The sequence below is a fragment of the Furipterus horrens genome, unplaced genomic scaffold, assembly GCF_987537825.1.
Source record: "Furipterus horrens unplaced genomic scaffold, mFurHor1.1.pri manual_scaffold_3, whole genome shotgun sequence".
NCBI lineage: Eukaryota > Metazoa > Chordata > Mammalia > Chiroptera > Furipteridae > Furipterus > Furipterus horrens.
The window spans coordinates 161,426,082-161,452,125 of NW_028327173.1; the positions used below are offsets into that span (position 1 = coordinate 161,426,082).

At 42.1% G+C, this 26,044-nt stretch overlaps 1 long non-coding RNA gene across 1 annotated transcript; it reads left to right on the top strand.

Moving 5' to 3' along the window:
• Nucleotides 1-211: 211 nt before the first annotated feature.
• On the top strand, nucleotides 212-12,851 carry LOC150016552 (uncharacterized). Its single transcript, XR_016510054.1, has 3 exons — nucleotides 212-283; nucleotides 641-742; nucleotides 11,851-12,851. It is a non-coding gene; the product is annotated as an uncharacterized LOC150016552 (long non-coding RNA).
• Nucleotides 12,852-26,044: the final 13,193 nt, after the last annotated feature.

Sequence of the window (26,044 nt, forward strand, 5' to 3'; positions counted from 1 at the left end):
CATGTTGCTGCCTTCTCACAGTCGATCCTCTTACTATTTACCTTGCTTGCCTAATTATTTAGTTACTTCAATATGTATCTTGGAGCCTGCTCTGTGCAGCAGGCTGATCAGCAGATAACAGTGTGAGCAAATAAAGTATTTTCCCACTAAGGGTCTAATAAGAGACAGGACAAATATACAGAAAACTATAAGGCAGGATAGGAAGGGACAATAATATGAGAGAGGTGAGCAGGAAAGGAGCTATTTCTCTGGCTGGAGGCATCCTCGAGGATCTCACGTGGAGGTAATATGGGGGATGGGGCAATAAGAAAGGCTGGGCATTTGCAGAGTGAGCTGGAGGAACAGGAAGGCATTCGAGTGGAAGGTATGGAAGCTGGGGGTTTGTTGAGAAGTAACGGGGAAAACAGAGGCATTTCTTTGGCTGGGCCGTGGAGTATATGGAGGGAATAGTGGGCCAAAACTTGAAAAGATGAGCAGTGGCCCTACTGGTGGAGAGCAGCATCGAATCTGTCCCTTGAGCAGCTTTGTCCCTGAGAGTGTTTGAGCAGAGCAGTGGCTTGGTCACATGTGAGTAGAGCGCAGATCCTCTGCTGGCTCGTCCAGGCTCCGGTACCAGTGCTTCCCATCCTCTTCCTTATAGGACTCACTGGTGGATGCTGCCAGGTGAGCTCCCAGTGAGCACAGCCAGCCGGCTTCAGGTGAGAGGCTCTTTATCGTTCCTCCTCAGGATTTGAACAATTCAGTAAGTTTATGTTGAGCACGCTTTCTGTTCCAGGCATTGGGCCAGGCTTGGGATCCAATGTGAACTAGATTTCATTCCTGTCCCCAGTCTAGCAGGAGAAAGAGTCGGGTGTTTTGGCCACAGTACAGTGTGGTAACCACAGTGTGGGAGCACATCTGGTCCCTAACTAGGGCTGGGATACATTCAGAGGGAAAGGGTCAAGAAGGGTTTAGAAAAAAAGACACTACTTAGCCAATACTCAGAGGCTGAATAGAGTTATTCAAGTAAGGTAGTAGGGAAGGAAAGGGCAGGGCAGCCGAGCAGAAAGACCAGCAGTGTAAGCAAGGTGCTGAGAGAGCAGGACATGTGGGAATCTATAAGCGATTGAGTGGAGATGGAGCCCATGTCCAGGGACCGATGCTGAGTCTTGTCACCAGGCCAAAAAGTTCCACTTTTTCCTGAGGGCATGGGGCCTGATGGTGGGTTTAAGTGTGTGAGAGACTTGCTCAAAGTTGCCTTTTGGAAAGAGGACTTTGGGCAGGGTGACGATGGCTGGGGTTGGAGGAAGTGGCTGGAGCCAGTGGCTTTTTCCAGGCCAGAGACAGCAGTACTTAGAGCCTGGGAAGGAAGGTTGGCACTGGGGTCCAGGCAGAACCAACAGGCCTTGGTTTGGGACTGAGGTGGAGGCAGAAGAAAAAGCCAGGGATTGACACCTACTAAATTTTATCTTAGACCTCTGTGTTAAAATGTCTTCTTTGAGGATTTTATTTGTTTATTTTTTAAAATTATTTATTTATTTTGAGAGTGGGAGAGAAACATCTATGTGAGAGAGATACATCGATTGCCTGCCCCCTTGTACATGACCGAACCAGGGCTGAACCTCCAAACCCAGGTATGTGCCCTGACTGGGAATCTAACCGGCAACCTTTCACCTTGTGGGATGATGTCCAAGCAACTGAGTCACACCAGTCAGGGCATTTTCTTTGAGGATTTTAGAACCATTTAAAATTAATCCTCTGCTCATACCAAACCTAGTGAGTCTTCAAAATGCACCCATGTGATCTGACCCCAAATTGTGATTTTGCTGCTTGCTGGTTATACTGTTGGACACATCCACCATGACAATATTGGTACTGTTGAAGGGACATTGGAAAGCAATACCGCACACATTTGCAATGTTATGCAACCATTACTATTAGTGATTTCCAGAACTTTTTCATCATTCTAAACAGAAACTATATCTGTTAAACAATTTGGGCAATAGAATTGTAAAAAGCTGTCCAGCTGATTCTAAAAGCACTCATCTAGACTACTTGCTCACTACATTTATAATATCCCATCAGAGGCCATGAGCCCTTCTAAGGTGAAGCCTGACTCTGGACCCTGAAAGACCTTATATCATTAGTTCTGTGTCATTTGTCATCCAGCAATAAAAGAACCATAGACTTTTAGCACTGACATAATTTTTTAAGATGAGAGGAAAAGTTAGTAAAGTATCGAAACTTTGAAATGTCCCTTTTTTTTTTTTTTTTTTGCAGTGCATTAGTGACAGTAGCTGGGGGTTAGTTATCACAACAATGGAGTTAACTATCTGAGGTCTTATTAGCTATGGATTCTCAAGCAATGAAAATTCTCAAGGCCTCAATTTCTTCACTTGAAACACAGAGAATTTAAAAAGGATATAGGTACATCAATAAATGTATGAGTTTGGACAGAGAAAGTTTTCCCAAATCTCACCTCTTTCAGGGTATTATCAAAGCTTTGTTCATTTCATACTCTTGTTTTGCTAAGTCACCAAGCTACCAGGCACTAGAATAAGAGTGCCTGCTCTCCTCTCTCTCCCTCTCTCCTCCACCCTCCCCAATGCAGGGGCTCTCCCCCTGCCTGAAGGACCTGACATGTGGGTAACACCACTAGCAATCATGCTCTTGTTCCCACAGATATCCATTAAATAAAAAATTCTTTTCATCACCCTCTCCATTTACTCTGAACTCTCAACCAAGTAAAGATCTTTCCTAAACCAGGATCAATTTTGTTTGGGCTAAGATGATTCTGGTAATATATACACAGTCTGAACCTCCAGGAGGAAATGTCAGCATGTTACTAATCTATTCAAAATATATACTGTCACATATATTTTCCAATTTATAATAGCATATGTCAGTTTATTAAATTGCTGTGTGGCACATGGGATTGTATTTGTACTCCTCATGTGTATTTTTACTGTATTGTAGTCAAGATAAATTATGCTTGAAGATTTATAGATACTTTTTGTTCTTGATGGTCTAGCTTTGATTTACATCAAAATAAATTTAGTTACATGATTAAACCAAATGTTTTTTTTTATGGATATTTTGGAATTTATAATGCTGATAAATATGAGTGATTTAAGATGGAGCATCAGGCTATCATTTCTGTTTTGTAGCTAGATGTTCCACTTATGAGATATTAATGAGAAATAAAAGACATGAAGTTACATTACTAAATATACTTCTGAACTGCTGAATATATGATAAGTGTGTGGGGAAGTAAATGTGAGGGATCCAGAAGGATGACACCCTGAAGGGTCTGAAATCCTAGGCCAAATATTGGTGCTTTACTTCCTGGACCTGGGGCCACAAACTGAAATACCTACCGTGGCTAGGCAGTGATGAATGAAGCAATAGCAAATGAAGAGGTCCAGTATAAGAAATGACAGCTTTGCTTGTACTTTTTCAAATCTGAAACAATTTTCTCATAAAATGTATAGGAAAATTGTCATGGTTATGAAGAACTGTGCATTCTCATGTTTTTCTTTAAGTGTGGCCTCTGCCCTGGCTGGATGGCTCAGTTGGTTGGAGCATTGTCCTATATACTGAAAGGTTATGGGTTTGATCCCCTGTCAGGGCGTGTAAGGGAGGCAATTGATCAATGCCCTTTTCTCTCTCACAGTGACGTTTCTCTCTCTCTCCCTTGCTCTCTCTCTAAAATTAATAAACATATCATCGGGAGAGGATTAAAAAAATGTGACCCTTATAAATTATTTGTTTTACTCTTAAAAAATGTTTTTATTGAATTTATTGGGGTGACATTGATTAATAAAATTATATAGGTTTCAAGTGTACAATTCTATAATACATAATCTGTATATTGTATTGTGTGCTCACCATCCAAAGTCAAGTCTCCTTCCATCTCCACTTATCCCTCCCCTCAGGCCCTTTCCCTCTTATAATCACCATATGGTTGTGTGTCTATGAGTTTTTTATTTTTTTGCTTAATCACATCACCTTTTTCACCCATTCCCCTCCCCTCTGACAGATGTCTGTCAGTTTTCTGTATCTATGCATCTGCTTCTATTTTGTTTGTAAGTGAAATCATATGGTATCTGTCTTTCTCTGACTGGTTTATTTTACTTAGCCTAATATTCTCCAGGTCCATCCATGCTCTTGCAGAAGGTAAGATTTCCTTCTTTTTAATGGCTGAGTAGTATTCCATTGTGTACCACACAACATAATAGGCCGTAGATGACCTTTCTCACACAGATGTTTCTCTCCCTCACAGCCAACATCATATTCAGTGGACAAAAACAAAATCATTTCCCTTAAGATCAGGAACAAAATAGGGATGTCTGCTTACACCACTCTTATTCAACATAGTACTGGAAGTTCTAACCACAGCAATCAGACAAGAAGAAATAGAAGGCATCCAAATTGGAAAGGGAGAAGTAAAGCTGTCACTATTTGCAGATGACATGATACTGGATATAGAGAATCCTAAAGATTCCACCAAAAAACTACTAGAACTAATCAATGAATTCAGTAAAGCAGCAGGATACAAAATAAATATCCAGAATCAGTTGCATTTTTATACACCAATAATAATCAGAAAGAGAAACTAAGAAAGCAATCCCATTCATAATTGCATCAAAAAATACCTAGGAATAAATTTAACTAAGGATGTAAAAGACCTGTATTTGAAAAATTATTTGTTCTACTCTTGATAGAGGTAAAGAGAAATAAGTTTCTATTACAAGGAAAACAGTATACATGGGGTCATAGATGGCAATCCACTCTAACTTCAGTGTCAGAAAAGCTATGGGGAGGGGTGGGGACTGTGGCTGTTGCACCATCCAGTCCCCTCCTAAAGGGGACCTGTCTCTGTTTAGCTCCATTTGACATTATTGTTCTGGGGAACATACGCTCCATGTGGGTAACTCTGAATTTTTGAGAAATGTCAGAAATTCACTTCCCGTGACATCTTTCATTTTAAATGTTGGCCCAATAGCAAATGAAAAAATGTACATGCAAAACACACATGAACAGAACACACTTCTGAGACTGCATTCCATTTGGAAACTCCAGTTTTAGAGCACTGCCAACACCCAAGAGCTTTGACAATGTAAGTGATGTGATCAATTACATCTTAGGAAGATTTATATCCAACTGCATATTAATAGTAAGGTTGCTAATTGGTTAAAGTAGTCTCACTGGTCTCTTTATTTTTCAAGATTTTTAACAGATTACTATATAGTGTTAACTGTACCCCAGAACCGGCTTTAAATGCTTTGCAAGCATTACTTGTTCTGATAGATGATCTACACTATTACTATCCTCATTTCATAGATAAAAACTGAGGTCACATAAGATCACAAAGCTAGTAAGAAACAGAGCTGGGTTAAGAACTCAGACAGTCTGATTCCAGAACATGGCATTTAACCACTATGCTATGTTTGCTCTCAAGAATAACTAAAATTTGTTAATATGCATTTAGAAGATTGTGGGGGGTGGGCAGAGGTGGGGGAGAGAGAGAGAGAAAGAGAGAATGGTGAGTATAACTTCTTGACATATAATTAGATTGTGGTTGAGGAAAACATGGACAAAAGGAGTCTGTGTTGGTTAAACAGCATTGCTAAAGGACAAAAAATTACTCTGTGGACAATCCAAGCTATTTGACAAATGAACAAACAAACAAACAAAACCTGTAAGTAACAATGTAGCCTGCAAGGCCTCTGAAGGGAGGGAGATGAAAACCCTAAAGATTTCCCCGGATCTGGCACACTGCCTTGAGCCCTGGATGGCGTCTACTCACGTGTGGTGTGGGAGTGAGGAGATACAAATGAACTGTCTCTGTGGTTGCCGTAGGGAAGAGTGTCCTGAAGGCCCATCGGCTGTGTGGCCTCTTCAGCACTTACCTCCCCCACTGAGAATAGACCTCCTCCCCTGCCAATGCCCAGAGAAGCAGAAGTGTCCACTCTCCTTGGGGCTGGAGGGTGAGAAACAGGTACAAACACTGGCTCCAAGACACTAAGGCAATATGACAGCTGAATGCAACATGGAACCTCGGACTGGTTCCTGGATCAGAAAATGATAATTAGTGGGCCAATTGATGACATTTGAATGAGGTGTGTAGTATAGATAATAAGCATTGTGGCAATGTTACTATTCTGATTTGATCCTTGTACTGGAGTTGTGTAAGATGCTCACTTTTCAGGAATCCAGATGAAGGGTATACATGAATTATTTTTGTAAGTCTGAGATTATTTTAAATGAAAAATTTTTTAAATAAAAAGGAATGTAAAATAATGGACTCCTATGAGGGGTGAGTCTATGAGTACAAGGTGGCCGTCAGCTGTGCATGGGTTCTGCCACACCTGGGCCATGAGCCCCATTTGCAGAGGCCCAGGTGCTGTGCCATTGCCCTGGTTTTTCCAAAGAGCTCTGATTTACGTGAAAGTGACTCAGGGAACTAGTTTTTCTCTGACTTAATTTATATGTTGAAGAAGTTTGTTAGGCGGAGCCACCCTTGGATCCTGTGCTGAGGCAGAGAGCACAGACAATGGGAGGATCTGGGGGCTGGACATGAAAGCTCAGGTGGTCTGTGTCCAAATCAAAGTGTATCTGGCTTGGCTGGCTAATGGAGTGCTCATTCCAAAGTTTAAGAACTGAGTCACCATGGGCAGATTCCAAATTTGCAACAAATTCATACACAAGGAAATACACTTAACATTAAACAAATAAACACAATCTAATTTTTTTTTAACGATTCAGAAGGCCTTCCACATTTTACAGGATCAACATAGTAGGCATCAGTAGACATCAATAACCCACATAAGTCTTGGCTCTCATCCTTCTCTATAAAGAACAGAGTGTCTCAGTTCCTTCTGATTGTGCTGTTCTTTTTCATGTGGAAATACCTCATGAAGGAAAAATTCCATTTGAGGACTTTTAGTACACTTCTGTTAAAGACCACAATGAAAATCACAAAGTGTACGGTAATGACTAACAAGAGTGGTAGCCTCAAACCTTATACAGATGGCCCTTAACTTACGATGGGCTATGTTCCGATAAGCCCACCTAAGTTGAACTTAGTAAGTCAGAAATGCATTTACTACCTAAACTAGTGAGCGTCATAGCCTAGCCAAACTTAAACATGCTCAGAACACTTACATTCACCTACAGCTGGGCAAAGTCATCTGGCTGTCGCTGCCCAGCATCACGATGGAGCATCTTACCAAAAATTGCTAGCCCAGGAAATGATCAAAATTCAAAATTCATAGTATCATTTCTACTGAATGTGTATTGCTTTCACAGCATCGTGAAGCTGAAAAATTGAAAGTCAAAAGTTGGGAGGGACCATCTGTATTTATTTATTGCTTTTAATAATTTGGAAGAATTTGTATATATAAATTGTTAGGAGCATAGATTGGAGATTGAAAGGGTAGTAATAGTGCCCTAAGCAGAATAGAAGGAAAAGATTAAATGCTCAGACTTCTCCCTGTGTTAGAAAAGGTCCTGGTTAACTTCACCCAGGAGCAAGAGAAGAACAAAGTCCCTGAGACCCCTGGCCCACTCAGTGTCCTGAAGTCTGGTTCAGGCAGATTTGTCCCTCTCTTGCACAAGAGTCAAAAGAATATGGGGAGAGGAGCAGAAAGAGTTCCTTCTCTTGTACAGCTCTGCAACTCTCAAAGTGCGCTTTTGCTTTAAGTCCCCTGTCAAGTGGCTTGTTCTTTATTTGCAATATGGCCACTCCTGATGATTTTTCAAGTTGGACCACAGCTCCTAGCCTTGGTGGGCCGCAGATCAGCCAACCCATTACTACCTGGGATGTGTATCTTTGGTTCTATTGGCTGTGGCCAGGGGCACAGAGTTACATGCCTACTAAGTACTTTAGAAAAGAGTTCACCTTTCCCCCACAGTGGTCCTCTTGCCAGGAAAAGTGCTCCCAGCTTCTAGCCTTGGAACTTTTCTTAGGAGAATCCCCTCTGGATAATGGATTTCCTCCTTGTTATTCGTTACAGTCCTTTCAACATGAATTAAATCATCCTGCCTTTACATTCTTGTTTGTTCAGGGAACTTAAATTTATTTTACCAAATAATTTTCTGGCATTTATAGGGTATTTTTTCCTCTAGAGCAAAAGCGGGGCATCCTTGGAGTACACATGTAAAATAACCCCTCTCCAAGGCTTCACCAATTTGAGTGCAAATTAAGTCACATTAATGTCAATAACTCTGACTTCCTGTTCTCACTCCCCCTTATGCTCATAAGAGTCCTCCAGTCTCCTACAAAGCCTCTCCAAATATTTTTGTGACTTTACAAAGAGAAGCCCCACGAGGCCACAAACCAGCTGGCAGTTTGTAGTCATCATGTGGCTCCTGCCCTGGTTGTCTCCCTGCTGCCAGGACCTGGCAACCACCATTCTGCCTTCTGTCTCTATGCCTGGCTACTTCATATAAGAAAAATCATATAATATTTGTCCTTTTGTTACTCGCCTATTTCACCTCGTATAATGTCTTCAAAGTTCATCTATATTGTAGCATGTGTCAGAATTTCCTTCCTTTTTAAGGCTGAATAATATTCCATTGTGTGCATATACTACATTTTGTTTATCTTTTAATTCATCCAGGGACAGTTGAGTTGCTTCCACCTTTTGACTGTTGTGAATCACATTCATAATTAAAAAATTTCTTGTAGCAACATTAAAAAAGTAAAAAGAAGCAGGTGGAATTAATTAAAAATGTTTTATTTAACTGGATGCAGCTAGAATTTTATCATTTCAACATAAAATCAATGTAAAACATTTACTAATAAATTATTTTTTATGTGGAGTCTTTGATGTCTGATGTGTATTTTGCATTTATAACTGAGTTTCATTTAGATTAGCCACATTCAAAGTGCTGCATGTGGCCAATGACTACTCTATTAGAGAGCCAGATCTGACTCATCACAGGGGTAGAGTCTGAGGATCCTAACATTGCCCTCTTTCCCTGTCCTTGGATCATCTGTCTCTGAGAAAACCAGTGTCTCAAATGAATCTTTGGCAAAGAAGAGGTTGCTGTCAGTTCTCAGTTGATTGCTCAGACAAGTGCCTGGAGCCCTGAATTTCTGTGGCACCAAATGTTTTAGTTCTGTGTTCAAGCAACTAAGCTGACATTTTGAAAATGGAGATTGATTAACATTCTCCCTGGGCAGATGGATACATGCTATCATTTATATACTTCAAGTATGCTATGTACTCAACACATTCAAGGCACCAAATATATTTTATTTATCTACATATGATCCAACATACTGACTCTATTTCATGTGGATATGTGTATGCATCTGAAAATAATACTGCACCACAACCACTTGTTTATTCATGAGTTCAATGACTGTTTGTTGATCTCCTTTGATGGGCCAAGCCCATGTGAAGCATTTGGGGTCTATCCACAAGAAGTTGTACATGATCTTGGTTCCTAAGGGCCTTGAATTGCAGCTCATGGTCCTTTCCTATCAGTGTACTTAAAATTGGCTGACATGGAAATAGGATGCTCAGGCCTCTCAGCTTGGGCAAACCTCTGTAGTTCTTCTCTCCCTTCTAACCTGACATAGTTCCATTCTTTTGATTGATCAACCCAGTGGAAAAAGTAATACTTATTCTTTGGAACTTCATAGATTATTATGTCATGTAAGTGATGTAGGAACTTGGGGGTTTCCATGGATAAATATAAGAGTAAATTGCTATGAAAATTACTAAAAACTAAAGCCCACTCACTGACAGGGTGGCCAGGGCAGATTTTCTCCACATCACCCAACTCCCCACACAGGAGGCCTGGGTTTTGTTTCATAGGAGTCTCCTTTTTGCAGCTAATGAGGGCCCAGGTGGCATATTCTATGTCATGATATGCATGGTTCCTACAGAGAGGCTTAATAATCTGTGGTGTACAGGCGCCAGTTGATTCTGAGTCTGATTTCTTCTCTTTGTTTATACAAAAAACACGGACAAGATGCCTGAAAATGCCCTTAGTCCTCTCCTTCATCCCACTGTTTACATTCACAAGGACATTAGACTGTTGGGAGCTTGAACACATGGGCCATTCCTGAGCATGAATTTCTTGGTGCCTCCTTTGATTGAAGCTGTAGGGCTGCACCCCACATTTCCTTAGGGAAAATTCCTTAAAATCAGTGGGCTTTTGCTAGATACCTCACTGTAAGAGAAGTGCTTCCATTCAACTAATTTCTGGTGTTGATGATGAAAAACATGTGGATTTGATGAAGGTTATTGTCCTTCCCCTCAGGGCACAGTTCTGGAGATTTCAGGTCAGGATTCAGTAGAGGTTCCAGCCTCTTTGTTGGTCCCTGTTATATCTAGGATGAAAATCCAGAGTACTAGTCCTGGAGGTGACCTGAGAAAAGCCAAATTTGTCCCTGCCTTGGTTTCTTCCCACCACCATCAGCCAACTCAAGGAACTGGCCCCTCTTCTCTGCCCAACCAAGCAGCTTCTCCAGTTGCTCCTACACAGTGTTTGCCCCCTCTATGCCTTTTCTGTACAGTGTTCTTTGTTGAGCATGTTTCCTGTTTTTCCAGAGCCAGCTCAAGCATCACCACCTTCATGAAGCCTTTACCCTTCATCCCCGCCTTATCACCACACCAGACCCTCAGATTCACTTGTGGACCTTGGCTTGTCAAACTTTTTCTTTCGTTTCAGTCTTTCTGCTACAACCCTAAAAACAGACAGGGAGAAGGATAAGTAAGAGAGATTCTGTTTGATTCTATATTGAAAAATTTAACTCTCTTTCATCCTGAAGCAAACTGTTTTTCTCTGAGAACCCTCCCCTCCCAGCCCTCTCTCTTTCAGATGCAAACCTAGATCATTTCTAATGTGCAATTCTGATTCTCTAGCTGTTGGAACTTTACATATGTTAACTTGTTCAGTTTTCCAAAGGTGTTGTTCTTATTATCAACTGAATTTTAAACGGAGGGATCCCAGCTCTGAGATGAAGTGGTTTGCTAGTGGTTTGCTAATGATTATGCAGTACCAGGCATCAGAACCAGGAGTGGTGACAGTCAGTGTAGAGGCAGTTCTGCAGCTGGGCCAAGGCTTGCTGAGGGAAGCACAGGCCCCCCCATTTGCTCCTCTAGTTGGGAACAAGCATACACAGCCCTCCGTTCTCATCCAGTCTTCTGTCTGGATCCTGTGCTTCCCAGTGCTCTTTCTCATCACAACAATGTATCTCTACTTTATGGGAAAATTAATTACAGGAGGGAGCAATGCGGGGAGGAGCCATTGCTCTTTCTAATGAGGGCCTCTCGGTAGGCAACAGAGATTGTTGGTTCTTTCATGTGACTTTAGGAAACCAGGAAATCCTGCCTGCTTGCTTGAAATTTCAGCATGAAGTGTGAGATTTGATTAGGGATCCACTTTGGACTTTGGGCTGTGAGCCTTAAAGGCGTGCAAGTGTTAAGCAAGTCTCTCCATCCTTCTAGATTTAAGTTATCTCAGCTGAAAAATGAAAAAGTTGGATTAATTCACCTATTTTTTAGAAAATTGAGAATATAATTCACATACTATGAAATTCACCCCATTACAATAAACAACCCAATCCAATTGTATCTTTACAATGTTGTGGAACTGTTACCTCTACTTAATTCTGCAATATTTTCATCACCCCTATAAGAACTCTTGTACCTGTTACCTGTCCTTCTCATTTCCTCACTCCTCCCAGCCCCTCGCAACAACTGGTCTACAGATTTGCCTAATCTAGATATTTCATAAAAATAAAATTATATGATATGTGGTCTTTTGTGTCTGATGTAACTTAGGATATATTTTCAAGATTCACTCATGTTGTAGTATTGATCACTGGTTTTTAAACTTTCTTTTGAAAAGCAAAATGCCCTGAACAGAAATCGTGGGTGGAACCTCAATATGAAACATAGAAGCAGAGGTGATCTGACAGAAGCACTTCCTGCCTTCCTGAGAGCCCTCTCAACCTGCTGGCACCCCCTGGAGCACCTCTGCAGAACCCCAAACTTCATGGAACACAGTTGGGAAGGCTCTGAACTAGGTCATCTCTCAAGTGCTTTTTAGTTCAAAGACCTTGTTTCTCTAAGGGATGTACTTTAAGAATGCATATCATCCTACTGGTCATTTTCACCTGAATTAATTCACAACACCCCTCTGTGAAATCATTGCGAAAGGGCAGAATATTGAACAAATGGGAGTCCGGTGGGAGAAAAGCACAAGATGGATTTGTAGCTTTGACCCTGCCTTGGAGAGGCAGTGGGAGGAGTGGGAGCTCTGGATAGCCTGGTGAAGGGTGGGCACCTGGAAGGAGGGAAACCATATGGAAAGGAAGGGGCAAAAGATGGCAAAGGAGGTTGCTTTATGATATTGATGGACTTTTCTGAGAAATGTCCCTTCCTTTAGGCCAAAGGAATGTATGGTCTGCAGCTGACCAGAGTTATTTTTTTCCCTCCGGAACATGATTGCCTTTCTGGGCAAGGAAAAAAAAATCTCTGTCCAAACTCAGTTATGTGAAATCTGCGGTAGTGTCGTCTGCCAGCAGAAACTGCCGGTCATTTGTATGTGGCCTGGTATGTGGGATGCCTCAGACAGCTTTTCTGGCTCTTCCCTCCATCCTCCTGGGAGACCTTGGGCAGCTGTAGCATCCTCCTCAGCTGCAGCCCTCCCCAGAGCTCGCCCTGAGGGGGGCGAGCACCCCTGAGTCAGTGTCAGCCATCTGGAAGCCGGCAGGGACCTCTCCTCCTTCACCCTCAGCATGGTGCCTGAGCCCAGCATGGGCTCTAGAAGGTAAAAGGAGCCCCAAGTGGCAATCGGACCTCGTGCTGACCAAGAAAGGAGTCGCGGGTTTTAATATAGGCTCTGCCTTTTTTTAAAGCAAGCGATAATAGGCAAATCACGTTGTCTCCATGAGCCTTAGTTTTCTCATTTGTAAAATGATGGATTGGTTTCCCATCTTGTTCCAAAAAAGACTTAAGGCAACTCTTCTATAAAAGTAAGGAGTTGGACCAGAAGGCTTCTAAGTACGTTATTTTCTTCGATAGGTTGTAAAGACTTTTCTGTAAAGTGGGTACTGATTTATGATTTCGAGCCTTTTAACTATCACAACAATCTCCCCAGCACATCCCAACAGCCACCTTGTCACCCAGTGGGGCCAGATTCTTACTGATTAATTTAAATCCTCTTTAAAATGCCTGGCAGGTGGAGAGACTGTTCTAGATGAAAGGAGAATGAAGACATATGTGCACTAAATACAATGTGTTCCTTAACAGAATCTTAAATTAGTAAAACAAAACAAAACAACAATAAAACCAAGGCCAGCAACCTATAATGTGTGTTTTGGGAATAACTGAGGTTTGAGGCCAAGAGCTCTCTGGTTTTCCCAGAACGCCTTCTTTGCTCTCCTGGCCCCTTCCCACTCTCAGTCCCCCTCCAGGGCCTCACTCAAACCTCCACTCCACAGTCCTTCCCCAAGTCCTCTGCCCCTCTGACCCCTCCCTCCTCTTTGCCACTGCACCCCACTTCTTTGAACTCTCCCTCCACACTTTCCCTTAACCTTAGCATCCTGATAAAGGGAATTGCTTTATTTGTGCACATGTGTGTAAGTGGAAGCTGGTAGAGACCAGAGGGCCTGGCTTCTGTGCTATCCCCAGGCAACACATTTAATAAATAGTTTTGCTATTGAACTTTAACAGTTATTCAAATTCAAATTTTACTGTGTATTTTTTGCTGAAGGCAAAGTTTCCTGTTCTGGACTGCTTGCTCATTATTCAGAGGTGAGGGCAACATGGGCAAGATCAGCCTGGATCCTGACAAAGCCCAGCCTCCACCAAGCTCAGAGCCCCATGTTTATTTTACAACAGTTAGGAGCAAACAGGCTCCTTCCCAGACAGGTTAATATATCAGGCCAACTTGAGCGGAGCCCCTGCTCCAACATGCCTGGTGCAAGGACCTCAAGCACAGCCTAAAAAATTACCCTGGGTAACAGGATGTTGAGAGGTACTTTCCTTGTTTCTCTAGAAATCATCACCAGGGCACCAGTAAGTGGGGTGGAAGGGGGGTGGGGGCGACAAAGAGATCTGGCCCTCTCCCATTTGGAAGAAAGCCCCTGAGAATAGGGGTCAGGGCCAACCTATCAAAATTAACCAGCCCGTCCTCTCCTCACCCCTAAACAGAGACTGGAGGAGAAGGGAGAGAGCTCTTTGGAATCATGACTCACCAGCTTAGTGGGATGCTATGGTTTGGACCCCTTCCCCTGTCTCCTGGCACCCAATACGGAGTGTGAGGGGCTTCAAAAAGTCTCATATAAAGACTAGTTCTGCCTGCAAGGAGAGCATGACATACTGTTACCCACTGGGATACCTGCTTGGACAATAGATTAATCTATCAGGGATCATTTGTCAGTGTCTGTAGACATTTTTGTCAGAAATGAGAAGGTGTGACCGGCATCTAGTGGACAGAGGCCAGGGATGTTGCTAAACATCCTGCCATGCACAGAATAGTCCCCCTTCCCTTCTTGCAAAGAAATATCTGGTCCAAACTGTCCATAGTGCCACTGTTGAGAAACCCTGGTGTAAAATGGCGATTGGTCAAAAGGGAAAGGATGTCATTATTCCTAAGGCCACCCTAGAAGTTGCGTCATAACCGCATGGCCTCAGTCACGGGACAGCACACCTACTGTTTTTCTGTGCTGTGTATTATATGTGTGTACCCTTGCGCAAAATGTTCGGATCTGGCCCACTTCCCTGAGAACCCCCGTACTCTTATTTTTGCCCCAGGTGCTGTGGACTATTAGCTGTGTGACTCTACACAGGCACTTTTGAAAGGGATGCTTCTCTATTAAATATTTCTTAACAATTGCTGCACATTAGAATCATCTGGGGAGCTTTCAAAGCTCCCAATATAACAGCTGCATCCATGTCAATTAAATCAGAACCTCTGGGGGAGGAATCCGGGAGGCTGAGTTTTCTAACTCTCCAAGTTAGAGATCTGCAGCCAAGTTTGAGATCTGCTGCTCTACATAAGCCTTACTCTCCTGGTGTATGGCCTTCCGTGAGTCCTTCGTCCTGTTGGAATTACATAGCAGGGCCTGCAAGACTTAGCTGTGGTGGTCCCAACCCAAATGCCAGTGGGCTGACGTCAGGAAGGTTGCTTTGGTTCACCCATTTCCGGCACTGGCTATTCCATGATAGCTGAATTTATTACCTAACTCCGGTAGATGCATGTATATTATGAATTATTTATGGATTTATACACAATATATTACATATCCTTGTTTCACCGTTCGTCCCTCCTCACTAGGGATGAGGCAGATGTCTCTGGCCCACAGAGCTTATGAGTTAGCCCTTGGGAATAGACTTCTGTTTCTTCTAATTAGTCACACTGGCTTTTGTTGTGTTGACCGCCCTCTCTCCCTGGGCTTGTGTCCATTGCTGGGCTCTCAGTCCTTTCTTGTCTCTGCCTGAATTGTTTCCACTAGTTCACTCTTTCTTCCATCTTTGCTTCTTCCTCTTTGCTTTGACCCTTTACAATGGACTCAAACTCTTAAATAGCCAAATCAGGAACTCTGGGTGCTCTAAATGCTAAGGCATTGGGAGGATTTTTTAAAATGGTTTTTAAATTAAGTAATATTATATAAATAAGACAAAATATGTGAAAGTACAGTAATCCATGGAATACCTGTGAGCTAGCCCATCCCCAACCCCAGAACTAGATTGTTGCCTGTACATGGTGCACTGCTGCTCACCTCTGGGATTGGCCACCAGGCTCAGCAACGTCCCAAATTTTGTTTATCCCTTAATAAAAAGGTTTTCTCAAGGGTGCGTGATTTCTGAACAATGCATTATTTGGTTTTGTTTGTGTTTAGGCTATATTAAAATGGTAGTATATTGTACATACTCTTTTGTGATTTGCTTTTTCTCCCCTTAATTTTTTGCTAAGGTTCATTCTTATGCCATCTAAGAAGAGTTCACTTATATTCAGTGCTGGATAAATATTCCATTGCATAACTATACAAAACGTTTTTTTCCATTTTGCTGTTGGTTGGCATTCGTGTTGTTCCTACTTTTTTGTTGTTGTGAATAGTGCTGCAAACATTCTCTTGCTTTCTATATGTGAGCAAGCGTTTCTCTAGACCAGGAATTCTTAAACTTTAATTGGCCTAGGGATCACCTGGGAATCTTGTTAAAATGCAGATTCTGGTTCAGTTCGTCCAAGGGGAGGCTTCACAGAGACACCAACGCTGTGAGTCCATGGACTACACTCTGAGTGGCCAAGCCTTACTATGTGGTTGATGTGATTGGTCAGCTTTACTGGAGCACGCCACGTAGCCTTCTGTAGTAGTGAGTCACATTTATAGTCCCAGCAGCAATACATTTTAATACATATCTTTCTAGGACTTACTATTGTTGGTTTTGAGGTCTGAATTTGCATTTCCCTGACTATCAATTAGGTTGAGCAATTTTTATATGTTTATTAGCCATGCACATGTATCTCTTCTGTGAAATGCCTATTTATACTTTTACCTATTTTTTTTAGGTTGTTTATCTTCTTATTAATTTGTAGGAGCTCATCCTATACTTCTTGTGTTCTGATTCAAATCCTTCATTGGGTTTATTTGTGAGATATTGACACCCAGTTTGCTTCTCTTGTTTTACCTTTCTTTATGGTGCTCTTTGATGAATGTAAATTCTTAATTATTTTATTTGATAGATTTAACATTGCATTCTCTTTTCTTAATTCTCACTAAGGACATTTTTTTTTCCCATTAATGAGAGAGAGAGAGAGAGAGAGAGAGAGAGAGAGAGAGAGAGAGAGAGAGACATCGATCATTTACCAGTTACCTCCCTTACTCACTGTAACCAGGGATCAAACACTCAACCTTGGTATGTGGCTTGACCAGAGGTTGAACCCACAAACTTCTGGTGTATGAGAAGATGCTTCAACGAACTGAGCCACCTGGCCAGGGTGGCATTACATTTTGTAAATTTAAGGTGTACAGCGTTTACTTGGATATATTGATATATTATAATATGATTGTCATTGAAGCAATATTTATCACATTGTATCATTATAGTATATTATTGTCTATATTATACTGGACATTAGATCTCTATGGCTTGTTTTCTACTCATTACAAGTTTGTATATTTAAACAACATCAATCTTATCTGCCCACTCTCCATCTATCCCTTGGTAACCACTACTTTACTCTGATTAAAAAAAATAAGTTTGACTTTTTTTAGATTTCATATATACATGATATAATACAGTACTTGTCTTTCTCTCTCTGACTTATCTCATTTAGCATAATATGTCCAAGGTCATAAATATCAGGATATCATTCTTTCTCATGTCTGAAAATATTCTATTGTATACATATATACAACATCTTTTGAAACCATTTCTCTGTTGATGAGCATTTAGGTTGTTTCCATATATTGGCTTTTGTGAATAATGGTGCAATAATCATGGATGTGCATATACGCGTATATTGTTAAAATCCTGTTTTCATTTTCTTTGGTTATATACCCAAGAGTGAAATTGCTACATCATATGGTAGATCTATTTCCAACCTTTCGAGGACCCTCACACTGTTTTTCATAGTGGTTGGACTAATTTACATTCCCACTAACACCATATTCACCATATTTTCACCAGCACTCATTGTCTCTTTTCTTCTTGATGATAGCCATTCTGACAGGTGTGAGGTGATAACTAATTGTGGTTTTTATTTTGCATTTCCCTGATGATTAGTGATGTTCATCATCTTTTCATTTTCATGTACCTGATGGCCATTTTGATATTCTTTTTAGAAAATGTCTATTTAGTTCTTCTCCCCATTTTAAAATTGAATTCCTTGCTTTTTTTGTTGTGTTAATTCTTTATATATTATGGGTATTAAACCTTTATTTGATATATGGTTTGCAAAATTTTATCCCATTTTATAGGCTGCTGTTTCATTTTGTCATTGTTTCTTTTGCTGTAGGTTTTTTTTTTTTTGTCTTTTTTAAAAAGTCTTTCTTTAATTCAAGTATTTCACTTAACAGTATTATACCAATTTACAATGTTAATTTCTTAGTTTTAATACCATGGTTATGTAAGATGTTAACCTTACAGTAAGCTGGATAAAGAATATAAAGGAGCTCTTTGTACCATTTTTGAAACTCCTCTGTAAGTCTAAAATTTTTGCAAAATAATTTTTTTCAAAGTCCATTAGTGTCCTAAGGTTATAAAGCTATTCTTCTGTAATGATTCTGAAAGTTTTGCTTTTCACATTTAGGGCCTTGGTCCATCTGGAATGGATCTTGTGTTTGGTGTGAAATACAGATTTAATCCCATGTTTTACTACACGGACTGTCAATTTCACCACTATCATTTCTGAATCATCTTCTTTCCCTGGCACTTTGCAATGCCATCTTGGTCATGTACCAAATACACTCAGTAGAGTGGGTCTTTACAGACCTTCAAGCCATATAGAAAGAAAAGAAAGACTTGTGTGAAGTGTGCTCCTAGAAGATTGTACCATACCCACATGCCCTTTCTTCCAGGGTAGTTCCTCTCTGAGCAGCAAGGTCAGAGTAACCATTCACTGTTGGTTTGCAGGTCATTCGGGGCTTTCCGTTAAACCCCACTTCATGTATTTGACCTTTAGACTTTGTCTTGCTAATGTTCTGCCTTTTGAATCGCATACTGTTCAAGCTAGGAAGAAACCTGAGGTGAAGTTTTCCAGCCTTTTTAGTTTATAGTTGAGAAATCTTAAGTGAGTTAAGCAATGTATCCAAGGTCAGACACTTGGTTGATGGAAGAGCTGAGATTAGACCCAATCTTTCAACTCCCAGATTTTTTTCCCTCTTGCGTTTCTCATTCTGATGCACAGCATCACTGTCTACCCATTTTCTACCAAGCTAAACATTTGGAGGTGCTCCTGGCTGGTCTTTTCTTGCCTCTCTGCACTTTCTCTCATGACTACATTCTGGTAATTCAGCCTCTGGAATCTTTTTCAAATACATTCTTTCTCATTTATTCCCACACCCACTGCCCCATTTCATGCCCTTGTCAATGCTTGAGTGGATTACAAGAGCCCCCTTACTGGCCTTCCTGTTTCTTGTCATTCCCCTCTACAGTCCACTCATGGGCTAGACTGCTTTTAACATTCTAAATTTGAAAACACACATCTGGCTATTTAACTGCCCGGCTGCTTTGCTTAAAGACCCCTGCATCTCCTTGCCAAGGGAAGAAGTTTTAACTTTTATCATCTGCTCCCAATTTACCTTCTCAGGTTCATCTTTTATCACCTTTCTCCTCCCCTGTAGGGAGCAGCGCTGTAGCCACAATGAGCTATTGGATATTTCTATGAAATGGCACACATTTGGGCCTCTGGTACTTAACACGTGCTCTCTCTGCCTGCAGCATCTTTATACCTTTTCCACCTATTACAACTGCATTCCCTCTTCAAGATTCAGAAAAGGGCTGTCTCCTCCATGAAGCCCTCCTAGTTGCAGCTAATCACTCTCGCAGCATTTTGTGTGACCTTATGAAACCCTGATATAACAATAGGCTTATTTATTTGTTTGTTGTTTAACAGTCTGTGAGCTCCTTGGGGTTTGTAATTATATTTTAATCATCTTTGTACCTCAAGTGTCTGGCCCAGTGTAAATACACAATATATTATTATTGATTGAATCTATCTATCTAGAAAAATGCTTGATAAATACTTCTTAACATTACTAATTTCTTATTCAGCCAATTCATCCTTATTGGCATTACTTACATATTAGTGAGGACTCTTGTGGTGGCAAGTATAGAGAAGCAAGTTGGTTTGCATAATCTGCTGTAGCAAGAGCAGGGCAAGAGCTGACTTTCTGGGCAGCTGGAACCAGAAATTCAAATGTTTTCGGAGTTCTCTTCTTCAAGTTTGGGTCTTTGGGTTTCTCTGCATAATGGCTTTATTCTCTCCCATGGGTTCTATTCCTGCTGTGGGGAGCTCTGGACCGATAGTAATAGCAACATGACAGAGAGACAATATCTCCTCTCCAAAGTCCAGTATGAAGCATTCTGGAGAACTCTGATTAGCTGAGTTTGGGTCAAGTACCTGCCTCTAACTCATCTGGGAAAGTAGAGTCAACTAAGGGAATGAACAAACATGGCTAACATGGGGAAGCAGCAGATCCCCCAAAGTTGAAAGGAGTAACACTGATAGGTTATGACTGGACAATCCCTCCCCTTAAATTTTTGTTCACTTAGAGGATAAGAGACGGGATAGAAAATGACTGTTTTGTTCAGTTATAGTGTTTGCACAAGAAAAGAGCACAGTATTTGCACATTCAGCTGAAATACTTGACGAAGTGAATATGTCTCCCCATAATGAAGTTATTTCATCTTTTGGGCAATGTCTTCATGTTTGACAAGTACCAGGGACTTTAATTGAAAATTACTTTGGGAATCTTGCCAGACATTACAAATTAAAAATATGAAAACCTTTCTCCTGGGTCAGGAGTGTTACAAGCCCCATGTCAAATGTCATTACCCCACGTGCATTCTTGGACTGTGCAGGTGGGAAGCTAAGTGTTGATTGCATATTTTAGCCCAAGAATAATTTCCTGAATGGCAATTTGCTCCTTTATTTGATGAAACCGAGGTTTTCAACAGCAGTAAAATGCAATCTTTCCAGAGTGTATTTCCGTGGGTTATGAAGATTGATTATGCTGCTTAGTGAGAGATTCATTATTTGGTTATTTAGACCATGATTTATTAAAAAAAAAAGTAATAAGCTAATGATTTCCAGTTAGAAAGGTTTGCCCTGTGAACAGTGGTATTTAGCTCAGTGGTATTTGCTTCTAATTGATAGTCCTGGGAGTGGGGGCTAGGGAGGTGTAGGGGAGAGTGGAGGCAGGGCCTGTTTTAAACCAAGCCGTTGCCACTTTCTGGGACTAGAAAAGGGGCCTCTGGATCTCAGGCCTGCACCCTCCCTCCCCACTGCCCCGTGCTCGATGGGACTGGAACTTTGATTGTGCCCTAGGACAAAGGAGGAGGGAGGCAGGGCAAAGGCATGGCTGGAGGCAAACCTGAGGCCCAGAGAGGACACACAGCCTAGGAAAGGCACAGGGAAAGGCAAAGGAGCAGAGCTGTGAGGAAGAAGAGCGGGGAAAGAACCAAGGGGGTAAAGCACGCGTGAGCAAGTGCGTGGGAGAGGTGGAGATGGAGAGTCAGAGGGAAGAGTTCAGACCCAGGCGGGGGACTGTGAGAAGTGGGGCGAAAGCAGAGGTCAAGGAAGAATGAAGTCCCCTCAGCTTTGCAGTGGCCACCAGCACTGTGTGTCTGTGCTCAGCTCTGCGTGTCCCCAGGCTCCTGTGCAGACCTGCCTGGTGGAGAGAGGGTCAGCCTCTACCCTGGCACAGACTCCTTAGCAGAACCTTCCAACTCTGTAACTCTGAAGACTTTTTAGGAAAACAAATGAACCAAGCTGTCCTTGGTTTTGAGGATAAGAGAGGACTCTGGAAGGGATATTATTCGGATTGAGAAGGAGACTCAGAGAAAGGAGAAAGGACACAGGGAGGGTGGACAAATGGATTCCCTAGTTGCTCTTCTGTGCCCATGAGTGTGTCTCTGTGCGTGGTTGTCATAGTCCAGACCCATGCTTTCCAGAGCCTTCTCTTGGGAGGAACCCATGGTAGTGAGAATAATGTGGTAGATAGGAAGTCCTTTTTAAAAAAAATTCTCACCTGAGGATATGTTTATTGATTTTAGAGAGAGAGGAAGGGGGAAAGAGAGAGAGAGAGGGAGAGAAACATCGATCAGTTGCCTCCCATACATGCCCCCGACTGGGGATCTAACCCACAAGCTAGGTATGTGTCCTGACCAGGGATCAAACTCTCAAGCTTTTTGTGCATGGCACAATGCTCTAACCAACTGGGCCACCTGAGGGCAGGAGGTCTTTTGCTTTATGTCAGCAACCTGTGCTTGAGCCTAGAAAAATGGCCAGAAAAATCCCAGAGCAACAGCTGAGATGACGACCACCCTAACTACTCATGTTGGCCTGAAGTGGCTGGGACCTCACATCACGCTCTCCCTCAAGCCTTGTGAGAACTCCATGGGGAAGGTGTTGTCACTGCCGCCCTTTGTGCTTTAAAGACAGGAGTTATCATTAGTTTACTACAGAGGAGGAAACTGAGTCTCCAGAGGGCCGGATGTCTTGTCCAAGGCCTCTGCTCTGGGAGGTGATGAGCCAGGTTGGCCCTAGAACCCCAATTTGTTTCTTTACACCCAGCTGTCCCCCAGGTAGTCCATGGGCCATTCGGAGCCAAGGACCGACCACTCCAGTACATGTGTAAACACAGCCCCTACATTTGTGTCAGGATTTATAACCACTAACCAAGGACATTCCCATCCATCACTTCAGTTCACTTTATAACCATGGGCGAAGCAGCCGAGGCACCCTGGAGCAGACGAATAAGCGTGGCTTTGGGGGAAGGAGCATGGGAATATCTTCTAACTGGGGTCACTTGAATTCGGAAACACAGTATCACTGACCACTTGTGTCATGAAAGTTAACTTTTAGTTTTGGACTTTACCATGTACCTCTGACCCTGGTCCAGGTCAAAGAGCCAGGGTACCATTGAGCAGGGGTGTCTTTCTTGCCAGGCTACAGGGGAGCAAATAACCCATCGCTGTGGTCAGGGAGGGAGGGAAATGGCACATTCAGTGGAGTCCTGCCAAGGACAACTCCCTGTGTGAACCTCAAAGGAATCCAGACTAGGAGAAGCACAGTCACTGGGGGAACAGAACATCCTTTGTTCCTTTGAGATGGTCCCAACCCAGTTTCCACAAAGTCATGCTTTGGATTCCTTCAGCATTCTTACATTTCCTCATTATTGTGTCTTCAGGGAAAATCCTCTCAGCACCCAGGGATCTCATTTCCAAAGATACAACTGCAAAGTCTATTCAAGTGATTCTTTAAAAAAAAAATTCATTTTTAAAAAGTATTGCACTGCAGTGACAAATTTCACAACTGGTTGTTTTGCCACATGTTTTGCTTAAGATTTGCATTAACTGATTTCTTTTCAAGTCCACATGGGATGGGCAGATTGTTTTCCTGTGCTTTCTACATATCATAGTTTGCTGTGGAGGAAAAGCAAATTTGATGAGTTTTTTTTTTTTTTTTTTTTTTTCATCTGGGAAATATTAAGTGGATTTCTATGGTGCTTCTTCAACTCACAAAGGCAACCCTTGGGACTGTATACCAAGGAGAGGCTGGGCAGGAGTAGTGAGACTTTACTGTGTAGTCACAGTCTTGTTCTGTTTCATTGACTGAGCTGCAAATGAGAAACTCAAATTTAGAAACATAATCAGAAAAAAGGTACAGAATAGGAAAGGATGCACGGGCCATGGTATCCAAAAATACATGGCACTGTTCTTTATGACCTTTGTTAGCAGAGTGATTATCAATTTCTGAAGGTCAAAACTGTGCCCTTTTTGATCCATTGTGTGTCCTGAAGACCTAGTGCCAGCTCTTCCTGTGTGGATGTACAAAATGTGCCCTCCACGAACTGCCAGCCCAAGGGGCTGAGGGCACTGCAGTGTTGCTGGCTATTGGCTGCCAAACCACGAGGCCCGAGCCTTCCTTCTCTGTCCTAATGCACACAGTCTGACTTCGTGGAAGCCCTGCCTGGCGTAGCAGTGTCTGGTCCTTCAATTATAAAAAAAAATAAAAATGCAATTGGTTGATCTTGTGTAAGCCACAAAAGCCCCCCAATGCTCAGTTTCTTCATCAATAAAGGGGTACGAATGCTTAGTTTATGGGACAATTGTGAGGTTGGGACAAAAATGGAAAGCACTCGGGGAAGTCCCACACGACTTAAGGTGTTGTGCTCGCAGCGTTGCAGAGCGTGCTTGCCTGTGTCGTATCAAGGCCCCCAAGTCCATCATCTGTACGTGCTCAGAATCTGCAGCTCCACTTTTATGGCAATGTTTTTGGTTCTCAACAGAAAAAGAACGACTCCCAATGCACCTTTATTTCTCATTAACCAAACCCTTAGAACATGGGTTATTATTTTCTCTCCTCAGTGGAAGCCTTAAGAGCAGGATCCTGAAATAATTGCCCTTTGCAATATTAGAAATATTTCAATAGAGACAGCTTGGAAATGCTTTAACTTTTAAATACTTAAACCAAATAAGAAATAAACCCTTGTGATGAATGTTTCCAGAAGGGACGATTAACATTATCCTTACAGCTGTTCATGATATAATATCAAAATGAAAAACATACACGAGAAAAACAGCAACAGCAAGCCCATGCTGACTTCATGCCGCTTTTTTTTTTTTGCAAACAGCTCTAATGTGAAGACATCCTCGGTAAGACTTAACCAATGATATTTCATCTGATCGTCATTTAGCCAAACCACAACAATACTCCTGAGTCCTCTTCAGTTTCACTGACAGCATCTGTCATTTCAGTTTCTGCAAATGTGATCTCTTGCGATGATGCTAGTGGGGTGCTCTGTAACCTGAAAGGAACACGGGTCTCTCTTTTTCAAAATTTTAATGTTCTGTTTTTGAGGTAGGACTCAATAGTAGCTCAGAAAGAGAGATTCATTGTCATTATTGTTGTTATTTTGTTTGTTTGTTTGGGGGTGGCTTTAAGAACAAAATTTGGATCTGGGCAAATGCATATGTTTCTGATTTAACTGTGTACCTGAGCTTCTAAATAGCAAGAATTCCTGTTTACATCAAAGGTGGTTTTGAGGAACAGAAGGTTGAACTATAACTTAAAAAAATCTATAATCTTACTAGTCAATAATTTATTGGCAGAATTCCACACTAACTTATAACTTTATGAGGATAATAATAATTACCATATGTGGCAAGCTTGCTACGTACCCAACTCTGTGCCAGGTAGCCTTAAATACCTTATCTGACTTGGTCTTCATGACAACCCTCTGAGGCGGGTGTGGTTTCTCTCATTTCAAAGTGGAAGAAACTGAGGCTCAGGTTGGTTGCTAGAGTAACAGGGTTGCCCACCTGGAAGTTCGTGTACCACCTCTGGGCTGTTGAAGGAATTGGTGAGGGATGGTCATCCAGGGCTGTTAAGAGTCTTTTAGGTTGTGAATTATGCTGAGCAAAATAAGCCAGGCAATGAAAGATAAATACCATGTGATATCACCTAATACAGGAAACTAATGAATAAAACAAACAACAAGCAAAATTGAACCAGAGGCATGTAAACAAGGAGCAGACTAACAGTGACCAGGAGGGAGGGAGGAGGGAGAGAAGGGGAGTAAGAAGGGGAAGGTTCTAGTCAAGGAACAGGTATAAATGACCCACGGACATGGACAACGGGGAGGGGATTGACTGTGGGAGAAGGGGTGGGCAGGAGTAATGGGGTAAAACGTGGGACAACTGTAATAGAAAAACAATAAAATGTTTTTTAAAAAGATAGAAAAAAAGAAAAAGGAAAGAATTTCACTTCTCAGCTCCCTATAACCCTTTGCTTTCTTTTCAAATGGGACCTTTGTGTGGTGGTGGAATGGGGGGAGGGGAAGTGCTCTCCTGAAGACTTGGCAGTTATGTCTCGTCTTTCCAGGGGTATCAAAATGGTCCCTGTCCTGGGATGACACACCCTCCCCCAGGAGTCCACCCATTGCCTTGCTCTGACCAGCTAACAAATCCCTGATAATCTGGGAATGCCCCAAGCTATGTGAATGAAGGGCTTTGACTTTGGACAAATGTACTGTGGAAAGTGGACTCTGGTTGACACACTTTCCCCACTGGGGCTCTGAAGTGAGGGGGGGAAGAAGACTGGAGGTGCCAGCTGTGGGCAGGTAGGAAAACCTGACTCCCAGCACTTAGACATGGCAGAGAAAGCTGCCTCTGACCTACCCATTCAACACGGGATGTGTAGCCCCCAGGGACCTTCCTCATATCCAGGCAAAATAGATCAACCTGGGAAGGTGTGACAAGAACTGAGTTTGGGTACCACTATGTGAACTACAGATTTTCTTGTCCATGTAAGAGAAAATGTTCTCGCGTTACCCGAGTCCAACTGATCTCAAAGGTGAGGCTGG